The following is a 16,536-nucleotide window of genomic DNA, read 5'->3' as shown; positions in this document are numbered from 1 at the left end:
CAGATCAGCCGGTCAGTCCTGCTTCTATCTCTGGACTCAGAAGACTCACCACTTTGCAGGTATTCTCATAAAACCATGAGAAGAACTTCTCGGCCACTTTAAACTCAGGTCCCATCTCAGTTATAAACGGAAAGTTTTCACAGCAGTCACACACAACAATAATTTAAACATGAAAATCTAATACTTTAGTGCTCACACATGAACATAGTTCGCTTTCCTTCTTTAGACAGTGTCTCACTGTGTAGCTGGCCAGGCTGGCCTGGAACTTGCCCTGTAGACCGGGCTGGCCTCCAACTCAACAGAGCTGTGCCCACCTCGGCCTCCCAAGTGTTGAGATTAAAGCATATACTAATTACTACATCCCGGAGTACTCATTTCTCACTTGAAATCACATGGAACAGATTTGCAGTTTAAAGTCCTCTCACATAGAAGCGACTTGCCTAGGAGTCTTAGGTTACAGATTTATAACTAAACGTGCAATTATCCCGTAAATCCTCACAGTTTCACCCCTCTTCATAGTGCACAAACCACTCTGCTTCTCTTTCTCTCTCCCGTCTCTCCACCACAGGCTTGCTCACCCTGCCTGAGCTGGGCCTGTGGCCTCCACTGTCTTCTGCCCCAGCCTGAGCCACGAGTCTTTGGCTCCGATCCCCAGTCCTCTAGAGCAGTTCATGTCCTTACCCACAGAACCACCTCTCCAGCCCCTGGCGGTTTCGCATAGAGTAAAACATTTACATAGCATATGAACTAGCACCACACTCACACTTTCCCTAGAGAGGTGACAATGTCTGGGAATGTGCACAGAACCAGCTGTCATGTCCATCGATGTGTAAGCGCTTAAAGAAATTGTTTGACCTCTGTGGAAGGAACACTAACCCATAATAAAGAGCCAATGCGCAGAACTGCATGGGTGGTCTAAATATCATGATACCAATTTTCTAAAAGGCACCAAAGACTCCATGCCGCACAGTGTCTTTTATATGACATTTTTTGCAAAGGAATATAGAGATGGGAAGCGGGTCAGTGGGGGGGGGGGGGACGGGTTTGGTCACAGAGACATGAAGGGACAGAGCGAGGGGATTTGAGGGATAAGAGGACTGTTTTACAGGGATCTGCAGTAACGGGAAACAAATGATTGCATTTGTTGTCATCTAAAGAAATACGAATCATAATTGAATTTTCAGACCCTAATCACCTCCTCAGGGTCCCACCCCAGGGACTGGATTCTACTGCATGTACAATTTTGGCTATTCTCAGCCATTGAGAGGTACTTACCGTAGAATGCAAACTCTGACAGATGGGTGCATGCTACAAATGAATCATAGCCACACCAAAAAGGAGCGAGGAAAACAGAAACCAGGCGAGTAACGTTGAAAACAGTGTTTTGACAGAAAGCTGCAGACTAAACACAAAACAAATTGCCTGCCAACATTGAACTCTATAGTTAATACATTTTCTTTTTCTCAGCGGCTTAAAGTTGGAGTTAGGAAGACAAACGTGTGGCATTTACTAAAGTATGTCTAAAGACAGGCCCAGAGCACCGTATGGTTAAATTGGATATAGCTATGTATATTGAGTGCAGAAGTTGGCGTGTGTGTACTTTCCTGGCTCTGTCCACTGAGAAAACCCAGAAGCAGTCTTTTCTTAGCACCAGCACACTTTAGTGCCCAGGCCTTGAGGGGTCTGGATCCATTCTCCGTCAGAGAGAAATCAGGACTCCTTGGATAGTTGGCTGATTTCACAGAAGCAGCAGGATGGAGCCTCTTGGACATGTTGGCCAGGTAGCTGCCATCAATCGAGAGCAAGCTCGACCTGCCTGCGGGTGTGCGTGGCTGAATGCGGGTGTGTGCAGGTAGCAATCAGCCGGGCCGGGATTGGAAAGGTAGATCCGCAGAGACAGCAACAGCCCTGCTACAGTACATTCTGGGGGAAATGGCTCCGGGAAACAGCGGATGGGCCACGCCCAGACCCAGGGTCTAAAGATTAATCTTGATTTGATTGTTCAGCTTGACTGGGTTGGGCAATGCCCGGATCAGTAGAGGGAGGTCTGTCCTCGTCACAGACTCTCACCTAATGAATGGTTTAATCCATCAATAGATTCAAATTCTGAACAGGGTATTGGGAGGTGGGGCCTGGTTGGAGGAAGGAGGCCGCTGGGGATGTGTCCTTGGGGTACAGAGCGTGCCCTGGCACCTTCCTGTTGCTGCTCTGTCTACTTATTTGATGCCATCATGTGAGGTGTTCTGCCACACCCTACATACTACAACTGGTGGAGAACCCTGAAACCAGGAGGAGAACATTTCTCCCCGGTATTTTGCTCACAGCTACCCAAGAGCAACTAATTAATCAGGCCAGTTTACCCAGGATCCAAGAGAGTGAGCACCTTCACCCTTTTCAAACAGTGTGGGCAACAGCACAAGTGAGGCCTCATGACTATCACCGAGGTTTCTAGAGTCAGCATGGAGACGGCGGTTTGGCAGGGCCCAGGATCTCAGTCTGAGACGCAGTCTGCTTGTGTGGCTCAGGCAGGTCGCAAACACTGTTTCCCAAGGCACATACTAAGAAGACTACTGGGAGTTGATTGCTTTTACCTTGAACAGTCCCGTTTACCCTGCAGTGTGTCCCCAACGGGTCAGGCCAGGCTTCCACAACCGTGTCAACACCTCGGGCAACCGGGTGTTCTAAATAACCGATCTCTGACGATATTGATTCCTGTGTCTCCTCCCCTTCCAAAAGTTGCTATTTTATTATTATTTTTTAGACACACCCAGACTTCCCTGATCTCCCCCCCCCCCGGAAATTACAAAAATCAATATCTTCATCAAAATCTGGTAGCTTCCTCCTTCGCTTGTTTCTTCCAACTTGAGAATCCTTCAGGTCCATGGACTTTCACCAAACCATCAGTGATCTTTGGAAAGTCTACACTTTTATACAAGCAATATTTTGGTGTGTGTCTGTGTTTTATCTGTTGTCTCAAAAGAATCATTTGAGGCCAGCTATTGGAGTCAAATGTGGGTGGTGGGATAAATTGTTTTGTGTGATGGTTCTCAGTAATCCTGTCTGCGATCGTTAAATGCGGTGGTTCTGAGTTTGCCCCGCGACTTGTTAATTAGTTCATTCAGCTCGTAATTCTTGATTGATGGGCCTGGGCTCCGTAGTCATCTAGAGACTCTCCTTTTGCCTGGGATTTACACCATTTGCTCTCATAACTGAGGAGATAAAGCACTCTACAGCACGTGGTGGGCAGTTCCGTCATGGTCACGGAAGGGCCCTAGCCAGCCCAAGCATGCCAAACACGGCTCTGTCAGGCCTCGTCCTTCTCGCCATCCTCTCTGCCTTGCTGAAAACCACTAGATCACATTCCCAAAGCTAGCCACGGAGGTCTATTCCCTTATTTGACTACTTCCTCCTCCGGAGGCTGACTACCAAGGTGCGGCTATCAAAGTATTGAAGTCCAGCCATTGAAAACAATCTTTGGCTCACCTAATTAACATGCCCAACTAACATCAAACATCTCATCCTAACACAGGATTCCCCCCTTTACCTTTATAAACTGCCATTTTCCTATGGGCTGTCTGTCTCCTCTTTCCCGAGGGGGTCCTTTGTCTCACTCAAGGACAAATACCCTCTCCCTCTATCCTGTGCTCCCCTCCTCCCTTGTCCTCTACCTCGTCTTTGTCTCTTATTCCCTGCCCCTTGTCCCTCTGGGGCAAATAAATCTCCTTTGTGCTGACTCCTTGGGCAGATACTGATCCTTTCAGTCAACAAAGCAAGAATGGGTAAAGATTGTAGAAGGAAAAGTCTGAGAAGTTTGAAAAGGGAAAATGGAAAGCGTTCATGGAGATTACGCAATTTAAGCAATAAGCCAGCTGAAGATGAGGGTGAGGGAGAAGGCCGTGTAGAGGAGTAGCAGGCTTAATTCTCAACGGCTTTATAACTGTATGTGAATTCTTCCTGGACCTAGTGTTCAGGTAAACCTGGCTTAAGCCTTGAAGCTAGTAAGAGCCTATGCTGTCCATTACAGGGACCCTGTCATTTCCCAGGTAGAGACCTTATGCTTTGGATAGGCCCCCCCTCCCCCTCTACGGTTATTAGGCTGCTCTCTGCTCTGTCCTTCTCCTGGGGCCCCCAGAGAACAAGGATCTTAGACCCCAGTTCCAGGTAAACATGTCACACTGACAGAGGTACCATTCCTTCTAGGCCTGCTGCATGGGAGCTGGAATGCCCTGCCCCTTGGTCCTGGGTCTCCAAAGTAGACAGCAATAGCTCTGTTTCCCCAGACTCAGGGAACCTGCAAGTCTCCTCTCACCCGCCCCCACTCCCTGCCCTTTAGCAGAGTTCTCTAGTGTTTGCTATTATTGTCTGATTGGTTTCATTTGCTTCTTTAAACAATAACCACAGATTAATGAGCAATTGAATGACTCTCCTAGGAGGCAGGGTAAATCCGATTGTTTAGGGCACAAAGCTGTAATTGTTCTCTTGAGGAAGATTAGAGGGGAAACAACTTCTTCTTCTTCTTCTTCTTCTTCTTCTTCTTCTTCTTCTTCTTCTTCTTCTTCTTCTTCTTCTTCTTCTTCTTCTTCTTCTTCCAGAAAAAAAAAAAATATATTTCCATTGTGGAAATGTCTCTGGAATCCTTTACAGTTCTTCCTCTCCAGAACTCCTTGTTTTCTCCAGGGTCATTAGTTCTTGCTTAAATGACAAGTACCCACCTAACCTTCTGGCCCCAGTGTTGTCCTCTTCTAACCCTCACCCAGATTGAAGCCAACATGATCTTTCTGAAGTGATGGTATGAGTGCTCTTAAAATCTCTCTGTCAGCTAAAGAACAGGTACATTATCAAGTTTAGCCAGTGAGGTGTGAGAAAAAGTTTGCTGGAAGTTTTTTTTGAGAGATTCTTTACTTTTTTCTGAACTCCATCATCTGCCTTCTTGCTTCCAAAGGAAGTGTGGGATTGAAGCTTGAGGCTTGGAGAAGGCAAAGCCAGAAGAACTGCAGCGTGCAGGAACCCGGAACCGTCTGGAGAGGTCAACTCTGAAGTGTGATCTATGAACCTCTATGAGTTTTATTGTCTTAAAATTTCTGATGTTCAAAACTAGGGAACAACAGCGATTGTACAGTAATCTGGACACAGCGTGCACTACTGAACTACGTCCTTAAGATGGTTATGATGATATATTTTATATTGTGCATACTTTATTATAACTAGGAAACTCTTTATAACAATAGCAACAAAATCCTGGAACAAACAGTATGATCATCTCCAGTGTGTCCAGTATTAAAACTGAAAATCTTCTCTATTAAGCTAATTTAAGAAAGGCTACTTTAGCCAGGCATACCGGCACACGCACTTAATCCCAGTACTTGGAAGGCAGAGGCAGGCAGGTCTGTGTCAGCCTGGTTTACATAGTGAGTTCCAGAACAGCCAGGGTTATATAGTGAGACCCTGCCTCAGATGGAAATGAAAGAGGGGAGGGTTGTTTTGATAATTTGGACACAGAGAATGCATGCTAAGAAATGTAAGGTCAGGAACTAGGAATGGTGAAATTAAAGTAATTGTATTTGGGAGCTTGAGTTAAAAACATCCGCATGGTGGCTCACAACCACTTGTAGCTCCAGTTCCAGAGATCCTGATACCCTCTTCTGGCCTCCAAGAACACCAGGCAAGTGCATGGTGCACATACATACATACATACATACATACATACATGCAGGCAAACATTCATGCGCATAAAATAATAAACAAATAAATCTAAAAAACCCTATATTTTATAGATTTGGCTGAAGTAAAGTGATAAGGCTCAATTTTAGGCTAAAAGGTTGTAAATCTTATTTAAGAGATTGTGAGTTAGGTGGCTTGTCAGCTTCTTGTGGTTAATGTTCAAAAAAAAAAAAAAAATCCGAAGCTCTTGTTCAAATGTGGACTCTAATTCAATACGTCTAAGATAGAAACGGATTTTTTTTTTTTTTCTGAGATGAGGTCTCTTTAGGTTGCCTAGGCTAGTTTTGAACCCCTGGGCTTAAGTGATCCTCCCACTTCCGCCCTTGAAGTAACTGCCCATTGTCTCAGAACGACATCCTGCATTTTAAGTAAGTGTCAGTGCTGCTGAAATATGGACCTACATTGATAACAGGGTATTAAAGTGATGTGTCCGGGACCTGGGAACCATATGCCATGCAGGCTCTTCATTGGGAGGAAGCTGAGACACTACCAGAAAGAGACATACTTCAGCTCCACACTGGCTGGTGCCTGTGCAAAAATAAAGGATCAATTACGTCTGTATAAAGAGAGGTTCTGTCTGCATTTTTAAAGAACGGATGAAATGGGACCGTGTGACTCTATCTTAGCCAGCAATTACACAGTCTTCTCATTTTTGTCAAAGGACTGAGTTCCTGAGTGAAGTCACTGTAAGGAAAAGCTCAAGCTGAGCATGACACTACACCGCTGTAACCCTAACCCTCGAGAGGTGGAGGCATGAAGAATGCACATTCCAGGCCAGCCTGGGCTGTGTAGTGGGGCCCTGTCTAGAAAGAAAAGGAAGGGAGAGGAAGGGTGGGGGACAGAAGAAAGAGGAAGGGAGGAAGGAAAGAATGTAGGCTACCATTAAGTCTTGCTTAGGGGACAGCACATTCCCACCTGACCTTTCTGGCTCTGGTACTGTCCCCTCCAACTCTTACCCAGGAAGGGTGGATCTGATAATTAGAGCTTCCCAGCAATGAAACAAGTTGCCAGTAAAGCAATGAGCTCTCCACCTCAGGAAGTGTTCAAGCAGTGCCTAGGTGCTTGGTCATCAATCACATTCAGCGTGCTCAGATACCATCTGGGTATATTGTCAAGACACAGCTCCTGGTTCAGTAGGTCTGAGATTCTGATCTAAAAGTAGCTCCCAGGAGAGTCCATTGCTGCAGGGCCTGGGACCACACCCCGAGGAACACAGCTATAGTCAGGAATCCCACAATGGCAGAAAGTTCAGCTGGGTTGGAAGTTTTCAAGCATGTCTGTAGGTTAGACCTCCTCAGATAACTATGAGAAATCAAAGTTCTCAACCCCAAAGACAGGGATTTGAATTCAACCTATTAGAAGCAGTTCCTGGACGCCTGCATTTTGAGCACGCCTTCAAATAACCTGGACACAGCCTTTGAGAGCCACTGAACTACAGGCTTAAATGTATTTCAAGCTCCGAGTTTCATTTCTGAAGAATCTGACACGCATGCCATGGGAAAAAGCTGGGAAGACTTGGTTCACAGGAGCAGGGCCAGTATCAAAACATCTTGTTATCTGAGTCCGATCTCATTGTTTCCAAAGAATTGAGTATTTTCTACTAGGATTTATACCATATTCTCCAAATAACTTTATTAATGATATGTTAAGATCCATCTGATATAATTTTGTTAAGACGGGAATGGGGAGATGGTTTGGTAGATAAGGTGCTTGATATTCAAGCATAAAGACATGAATTTGGATTCCCAACACTTACCCCCCCCCCCCAAAAAAAAAAGCCAGGTATGGCAGTACACATGTGTAACTCTGGCACTGGATAGGGGCAGAGACAGGCCGTTCTCTGGGGCTTGCTGGCTTGAATGGCTATTCAAGCCAATCAATGAGTGAGAGACCCTCTCGAAAAACAAGGTGGAGAATTCTGGAGGAAGACAGCTTTGACGCACGTGGCTTCAACAGGCATGAGCACACTCAGGAGCATGCACACACAAATACACTCATACATAAAATAAAATAAATAGATGAAATTCAACGAAGGTGTGGGACACGGCTCAGCAGGTAAAAATCATTAAGTCCATGTGAAAAGCTGAGCACATCCATGGGTGCCCATAACTGAAGCACGGAGGGCGGAGGGAAACGGGCAAAGACAAGAAGTGTTCCAGGAGCTTGCTAGCTGGCAGCTTAACTCTAGAGTTCAGTGAGAGACCCTGTATTAGGCTAATATCAATGAGAGTGATAGAGCAGAGAGCCTAATGTCCTCCTCTGGACACACACACACACACACACACACACGCACACGCACACGCACACAATGGCAAGAAAATCTGGGGTGGTATGACATATTGAACATAGCTCCCAAGCAGGAATTATTTAAATCGAGCTTGAAAGAGACAGTCTCTTGCTCCAGGGGGAGCCATGAAAAGAGAATTTCCAGACGCCTTATATTAGAGTTTAGAGCAGTGTTTCCCAACCTTCCCGACGCTATGATCCTTTAATACAGTTATTCGTGTGGTGGTGGCCCACAACCATAAAATTATTTTCGTTGTGCCAGGTGGAGGCCTTTAATCTCGGCACTTGAGAGGCAGAGGCAGGGGGATCTCCGTGAGTTTGGGGCCAGCCTGGTCTACAGAGTGAGCTCCAGGACAGCCAAGGCTGCACAGAGAAACCTTATCTCAAACAAAACAAAACTGAATTTTGCTACTGTTATAAGTTGTAATGTAGACATCTGATATGTAGGCTATCTGAGAGGTGACCCCTGTGGAAGGGTCATTCAACACTCCAAAGAGGCCGCGCCCCACAGGTTGAGAACCGCTGATTCAGAGGGTTTGTGTATATGTGGATGGACAGGTCCAGTGTTTGGAGAGCTTTCTCATTCGCTCCCTGCTTTATTTCACTTTATTTATTTCTTTATTTTTTTGGAGACAGGATCTCTCCCTGAACTTGGAGTGCATTAGGCCAACTAGACTGGCTAGCCTCTGAGCTCCAAGGATCCCTCTGCCTCAGCCGCCCCAGATCACAGGTACCGGGCAACGTGCCGTTGCAACCAGCTTTTAGGTAGACGCTGGGACTGAGCTCAGGACTCATGCCAAGCACTTTACCAACCGAGCCATCTCCCCAGCCCTGTAGACTTTTAATAACCCCAGAACCACCTCGTTTTCATCCCCACTCGTCATCATTAAATCTGTCCGTAACACGGATACCCACAGTGGCCAGTCTTCACGTTTAGAATAGTCTAGAAGACACACTGCTGGGAGTACCCACGAGGGTGTCCCCGAGAGGTTTATCTGAGGAGAGGAGTTACATTCTGAAAGTGGGTGCTATCATTCATTGGCAGGGGTCCTAGAATGAGTGGGGGGAGAGAGAGAAAGACAAAGACAGAGAGAGACAGAGACAGGTAGGCAGACAGACAGACACAGAGAGAGAGAGCAAGTTGAATACCAGCTCTCATCTCTCTGCTTCCTTGACTCTTGGTGCGATGGGACCTCAAGTCCCTGCTGTCACAACTGCTCTTGCTGCTCTCCCTTCCCCCACCTCAGTGAACTAAACCTTTAAGCTGAGAGCCAAAATAAACTTCCTTGAGTTGATTTTTTTTCTTCCCAGAGCAATAAGAAATGTAACTAATATAGAAGGGTTCATAAAGGCGGGTTCAGGGGGGGGGCAAGTCCTAGATTGGGGCTGGAAGTAGGGCCTCCACTGTACCTGACAGCAGGAATTAGGAGAAGAGCCATCTGGATTGGTAGCCTGAGGCAGAAGCAATGGTGGACAGACCAGTGAGATGTAGCCTGGCAGGCAGACTCTGGCCAAAGGGAAGAAAAAAGGTGTACATAGACAGCGCATCGGGCCACATGGCCAGCACCCCAAGTGAGGTGTGCCTCCCCTCTCCTCCCAGCACACAAGGGTGTTCTCTGTCCCTACGTTACGTGTGAGCGCATTGAGTCTCTCCTGCCTCATGTTTCCTTTCCTACTGCCCTACCCGAACCTACCTTCCACCCTCACCTCAGACACGCCTATATCAGAACAGCTTCCCCCCAGTGACTGCACTGGACCCCCTCATTATCTGTCCTCAGGTGCTGGGTACCCTTTTCCCCCAACATTCCTTACTATCATCATTTACACATCTGATTTTTAAAATTGCCATCGACCCTAAGCCCCTTGAAGGCAGAAACCCTGTCCGTCTTGAGATAGCTCAGAACTTTAAGCACCCAGTACCTAGTAGGTTCTCATTACTCTTGTATTCTCGAGTCACCCAAACAATCCTTCGGTGTATAATTGAAGGATTGTGTTGATCCGTATGAAACTGAGTTAAATTATGCAGAGTAGTGGTGACTAGATGGTGGGCTGAGGTTCAGGAGAAAGATCCCAGGGTTTGGACAAGGGACAGTAACAATGGGATGTCAACTCCTGGACCCAGGATTTGACCAGGTTGGACCTCCCAAAGTGTTAGGCAAGAAGGAAAAGGACATGACATTTGTGGAAGGCAAGGCATGCGAGGCAGGGAGAACCTGCTGCATTCTCTTAAGAGCACATCTGCTCTGCAACAGCCTCCAGGTCCTTAACGACTGCAGAGAGAAATCCTGCCTCCTGCTTGCAGCTCTAAGAAAGAAAAGCCCAGAAGTGGCATTTGGAAGATATAAGAAGGTCCCTAGATCTGATTTTTCTTCTTCATCGGATGGCTGGGGAGCCACAATCCACCAGGAGAGAAAGGCAACCCAGCAACGGAAGGAGGGAGGAAGGGAAGAAGGGAGGGAGGGAGAGACAGACAGAGAGACACACAGAGAGAGAGATTGCATTTCTATCTCTCCTGTTGGTGACACGCAACCCAGCAATGAGGACATGGGCTTGAAATGACCTGAGGTTCCAGTTTCAGCTGATTCAGGCTTTCATCAGGATGGTAGATGGAAATCCAAATGTAGTATCTCAAGGACCAGCTAACCCTGAAGCACCTGCTTAACTCCCAGGGCTCAGAAACCAGCCCTGATAAAATCTCTTACGTGTAATCGTGCTCCCCGTGTCTACCAACGCGTGTCACCTGAGCGTCACAGCGCTGTGGGAGGCAGGCTGTAATGACTATTATCTCTCTCCAGAGGGGGAGGCTGAGGGCCTGCGACGAAGCGAGTCTCCTGGGCTTCCACTGCAAGGGAGCGTGGCCCTGTGAGACTTTTTTCTGGCCCCATTCTGAGCTTACCCTCAGTGACTCACACTGCCCCAAATGGTTGTTTTTCCTCTCTGGGGAGAACACAAAGTCTGAGCTAAATATGGCTTGTGCTCCCCGAGCACCCTGAGTTCTCCAAACACTCGCTTTAACATGATAAGAAGGGAAAATTAACTGTTCGTGTCAAAACAGATAAGTTCTCAAGTACGTCAAAAAGTATAAAAATTTAAATTTTAGTGTCTAATGCTGAAACGATATCGGTTTACGAACTGTAATAAATGTACCACACTAATGGAAGATGTCAGTAAAAGTGGAAACTGGGTGTGAAGTGAATGTACTATTTTTTTTTTTTAAGAATACTGTGGCTCTATAACAATGCTCAAGCAATATTTTTCTTTTTGAAAATACAAGATATCGATGAACATAGGCCTGTAGTCATAGTGCTGGAGAAGTTGAGGCAGAAGGATCCCGAGTTTGGAGACAGTCTAAGCTAGCTTTTATAATGGAACCCCATCTCGTTAAAAAAATACGGGCTTCTTCTCACAGATGCCAGTCTTTATTCTGCTGTGAACTGTGTGTGTAAAATGAGGAGATTCTGAGGAAGTTCAGGACCTTAGCCTTCTCGGATGGAACCTGGTCATTGTCCCATTTTGTTTTGAGGTATGTGGCTAAGGAGGACTAGAAGGACTTAAGCTTCTGTTTGCTTCAGCTAATACCCTCTTCCCTTCAGTTCAGGAGAACAGACGCCGGGCCTGGAGAGGTGCCTCAGTGGCTAAGAACGCTTGCTGCTCCTGCAGCGGACCTGGGCTTGGTTCCCTGCACCCACATGGTGGCTCACAACCACCCTTCACTCCAGTGTCAGAGAGCTGATGCCCTCTTCTGGTCTCCATGGGCAGCAGGCATGAACATGTGCACATCTATGTGTGCAGGCAGAGCACTCACACATGTAAAGTAAAAGAAATAAATCTAAATTAAATGCTTGTCCCCGGGCATGCGTTCAGGACAACTAACTCCACGGGTGACAGAAGAACCAGGACACCACTGTTATTTTGCCTATAAACACCGCAGAAAACTGTGGCTTGGGCTGTGTGCTGGAGTGCTAGCTCACGCTGGATCTTCGGTCATGTCAAACCTGAGTTTTCCCGAGTTTTAGCGTACATGGGTGTTTTGCCTGCATGGCGTACTGCTTGCACTAGGACATTAAGGAGGTATTGGATTCCCTGAGTCTGGAGATACAGATGGTTGTGAGCTGTCCTGTGGGTGCTCAGAGGCTGGGTCCTCTGAACCCGCATCCTCTGCAAGAGCAGCAAGTGCTTTTATGCTGTTTTTTTCCCCTTCAACTTTTTCTTTTTTTAAATCTGCGTGAGTTCATATCATGTACCCCAGTCCCACTCACCTCCCCATTCCCTCACCCTCTACTTTTGTAACCTCCCCCCCCAAAAGAAAATTTAAAAAAAACAAATAAACAAAACAAAACAAGGCAGTTTTCAAAATCTCATTGTGGAAACTCTAGTGTCACAGTGTGCCCCAGAGTATTACCCTTCTGTCCACACGTCTTCACTAAAATGAGGCCTGCTTCCAGGCCTCTGGCGTCTGTCACACCATCAGTATTGGATTCTTATCCGGACTCCTCTCACTTACCCTGCTGTTGCCCTGTGTCAAGGAGATCCTGCATCTTCGGATCAGCAGAACCGGCCCTGGCCCTTTTACACGCTCCAGCCATTCATAGATAGGGTAGTTGTTGGGTTCACAGATGATAGAGATGTTGGGGTGAGCCAACTCAGAGCCCTGGATCTGGGCCTGAGCAATAGTTAAGCCGGTCAGCCCACCAGCATGCCTGCGTCTACACCGCCAGGGCCAGCTCTCCAGAACTGCTTCTGCTAGCCCATCTGCCCTGGAAGCAAGTCCAAGGCCAGTCTGGGGTGGTGGAGATGAGGTCGTGAGCGCAGGCATGGAGTGTGGCAGAGGGAGGGCCGTGGAAACCCAAGCCCATGCTGTGGTTGGGGGAGAATGAATGGATTAGTTCAGCGGGGAGAGTTTGGGTGAAGGAATGCCTCTATCGGGCAGGAAGCGGGGTCAGCTCTCCTGCTCTCTTGCCGTTGGGCCCAGCTCACCTACTCCCAAGCCTCCAGAGGCAGCTCCGCTGTCCAGCCTGTTCCTTTAACCACTGAGACAAAGGCATTTTTGGAAAGCGTTGCTCCTGCTCGTAGTACGTGCAGGGTAGAAGGGCGTGTCTCTAGTGCATGCTTAGTGTGTTTAAGAGAACAGAAGAGCAGAACAGCAAAGATGCCCTTCCTTGTGTCTGTCCTCTTTGCACCGAGAAGAGGAAGTGGCAAATAGCCACTTAGCTCTCCATAGTGTCCCACGAGAATAGAAGGGATTCCAGTGCAAACCTCACCTCATTCCAGCTTCCACCACAATCTTGCAGAGCATCTATTATCCTGGGGTGAGCTCTACGACATCTGGGCGGAGCTCTGGGGAGGGAAAAGCTAGAACTCTGCCATTTGCTGAGTCCCAGTGAGGACACCAGGTGGTACCCTACCCAGAGGGTGTCACCATTGTGTTTTAGTCATCACAGAAGTAGGAAGCCTTCCCAGGGATGTCCATCCCAGAAGTCCAGCCTCCGTCTGACACAAACACTGAAGAGGGCAAGACAGAACACTAGGAGCCAATGACTCTTGAAAGGGCGGGAGCTTCGGGAAAACAGGCACAGAAGTGGGAGTGGGGTAGGATATGCTTGTCAAGGAGGCTCCTGATTCTCTCTGCTCCCAACTTCCTGGCCCCATTCTGCGCTCACAACTCTGTGATGCTGCTACTCCTGACAGCTTGGCTTGCTCTGAATCTGTCTAACTTGTGATAGGCTATGGGGGCTTTTAAGATGGAGAAAGGAAGATCAAAGGAAAATACAGTTACCACAGACTCTAGCTACACTCTAAATCACCACGCCATTTCCATCAGGCTAGAAAACGAATCCCTGGCCCAGTGTTAGAACTGACAGTCAGGACTGGAGTAAGTAGGCTAAGCCAGCAAGATACCTTTTATATTTCTGTCATCCTGATCATCAAAGCCAAACATTATCGATTGCCCAACATAATTGAGAGCTTCTGCAGAGTCTCTGATCTAGTTTGGGCAACAGGAAAGATGCATAAAGAAACAAGAGGGATGGATGTAGGTCGGCCAGCTGGTATGGTGCTTGCCGAGCATACATGAAGTCCTAGGGTCCACCTCGGGCACAGCACACAGAACACATCACACGTGGTGATGTGTGTGCCTGCCTGCCATTCCGGCACTGGATAAGCACAGGCAGGAGAACTAAAAGTTCAAGGTCATCCTCTGGAGCAAAGCAAGTTCAAGGCATGGAGTGTGGCAGAGGGAGAGACATGGAAACAGAAGATCATGTTGTGGCTTGGGGAAGAACGAACGGGTTAGTTCGACAGGGAGAGTTTGGGTGAAGGAGTGATAGACGGCAGGTTGGTGACATCGGGGCATGAGTGGTATAGAATCTTACTAGCACGTGGGCTTTGTCCTATGGGCAGCGGTGAGCTGACCGAAATGTCAGGGTAGAGGAACGAACGGGCGGGGTGCAGGGGCCGGTGTGGGACGGAGCTTGGTAAGGAGGGGATAGACCTGGAGATGATTCAGGGCAGCAGCGCAATGCAGGGAAAGCAAGGGGGCAACTGAAGCAAGAGATTTCTGATAAATGGATTTGGTAACTCAAGAGATGTGAGGGTGAAAGGAAGAAAAAAAGGAGAATGAGGGGAGCCCAGGGTTTCCAACTTGGGTGTCTGCAAAATGACCATACTCCTTATAAAACTGCTGTCTTGTCAGTCCATTGTCCTGTGTGTGGCTGTCCTCAGAGTGAAGGAAAAATGGCTTCTAGGGGAACTCTTTCCTACCGTTTACTCCAGGTGATCCTAACAATGATATCGAGAGAACCAGAGGCTGTGAGGCTTGGATGGGCTTGTACAATGGTGCAGAGGCAAGCCGGAGCTGGGACCTCCTACAGCTGGTGGTTCGTGACAGAATTCTAGCCTTTGGAACCCAAGGGAACTATCACAATTATTTAGTGTGTCCACTCCCCTCTACAGATAAGGAAACCCAGGCGTCTCAATAGAGTGAGTTCTCCAAGGTCACATGACCAAAATAGCAAGCTGGGCCAGAAGCTGACTTGCTGTCTTAATAATCCAGTACTCCCTATTTTTCTACTGGTAACTTCCCCCGGCTTTTAGACAAGATCTCAGTTAGCCCAGGCTGCCCTCAAACTCCCTAGCTGAGGGTGAACTTGGACTCCTGATCTGGCTGCCTCTACCTCCCAAGTGCTAGAATCACAGGTGTGTGCCACCGTGTCCCATTTGTGTGGTGCTGGGGATCAAACCTAGAGCTTTGTGCATTCTAGGCCAACGTTCTTCCTTTCAACTGAGCTCTGTCCCCAGCTCAAAACGATACATTTTTAAAAAAACATCTTCTCTGTGGAGTTATCATAAAATACATTTTATCAGATTCCCCAGAGAATAGCTATAGCAATAATAAAATGGTTTTGTTTGTTTAGTAGTTTAAAAATCCCGTGTTTATCTGTGACTTATGATAGTTGGGCTCATGACTTCATTTTTACCCTGACCATCTTAGGGTTTGTTTGGGATAAAATTACCTTCACTGCGTGCCAAGATTTGTCATTTTCCCCAGCCACCTGACACCTTTTTCATTTGAAAGGAACTTATTAAAATTCATAATGTGTAAGCTGGCTGGGGTGAGGGAGGAACAGAGGGAAGAGAAAACAGGAAGCACATAATATTAAGAGCTTAATAAATATTTAATTGGATATGAGAGGCAGAAGGTGGATAAGAAAAGGAAGAATAGTCTTGACTGGAAAGAGCGAGTGTTCTATGAATAAAAGACAGGAAGAAATAGCAATCTGCTCACCTACCAGGGTAGCTCTTAGGAATTCCCCCTGCCCTCCTCAGCGGGCTGATCCCAGGAAGGCCTTCAACAACACTGACTCTTCAGTCTCGACAAGTTGTGACTAACTGGAAAAACTCATTTGTACTGGGTTTTCTGGTCAAAACCCTTATGCAGTGTTATGTCAGTCTTGGAAGCCATTATACAGCTTATCAGTGTCCTGCTTAAAATAACCACACGATGAAAAACCACAGAGAAGATAATGGTCTCTTGTCTCCAGGAAAACACACAATCCATTTTGGACATTTCTTTTCCTTGCTCACCAAGTTCCAGGCCAAGGTTAATGGCAGCTAAGTCGCACTAACCTTTCTTGGTTCTTGCAAAGCAGATGATGAAATTTCCCCAAGACACCAGGGAGCCATGTGGCAATGTTTCTATTTGTCCCCTGGGTCTATATTACTCAAGGACACCATTCAGAGTCCTGTTGGGGTCACACTGCTCCAGATGCCAGGAGATAAGCATAAGCCAGAGTACCGAAGATCCTCCATTCTCTGAGGTAGGAAGAGGCCTACAGTGGGAGACACAGCATCTGGGGCCCTCCTTAAGTCAAGAGGTCTAATCACCTGTGGTTCTAAGAAACCAACAAGAGGAAATGTATTTTAGCAGGAAAAAAAAGGGAGGGAAGGGGCTGCTTTAAAATGAATGCTTGCCTGGCCGGTAAGAGAAATCTGAAGTAGACAGTGAGGGAAGAAAGGAGCTGGGCTACCCCA

This window comes from Psammomys obesus, unplaced genomic scaffold, assembly GCF_907164565.1.
Source record: "Psammomys obesus unplaced genomic scaffold, mPsaObe1.curated_primary_1811, whole genome shotgun sequence".
NCBI classification, from domain to species: domain Eukaryota; kingdom Metazoa; phylum Chordata; class Mammalia; order Rodentia; family Muridae; genus Psammomys; species Psammomys obesus.
Note: the sequence above shows the minus strand (reverse complement) of the source record.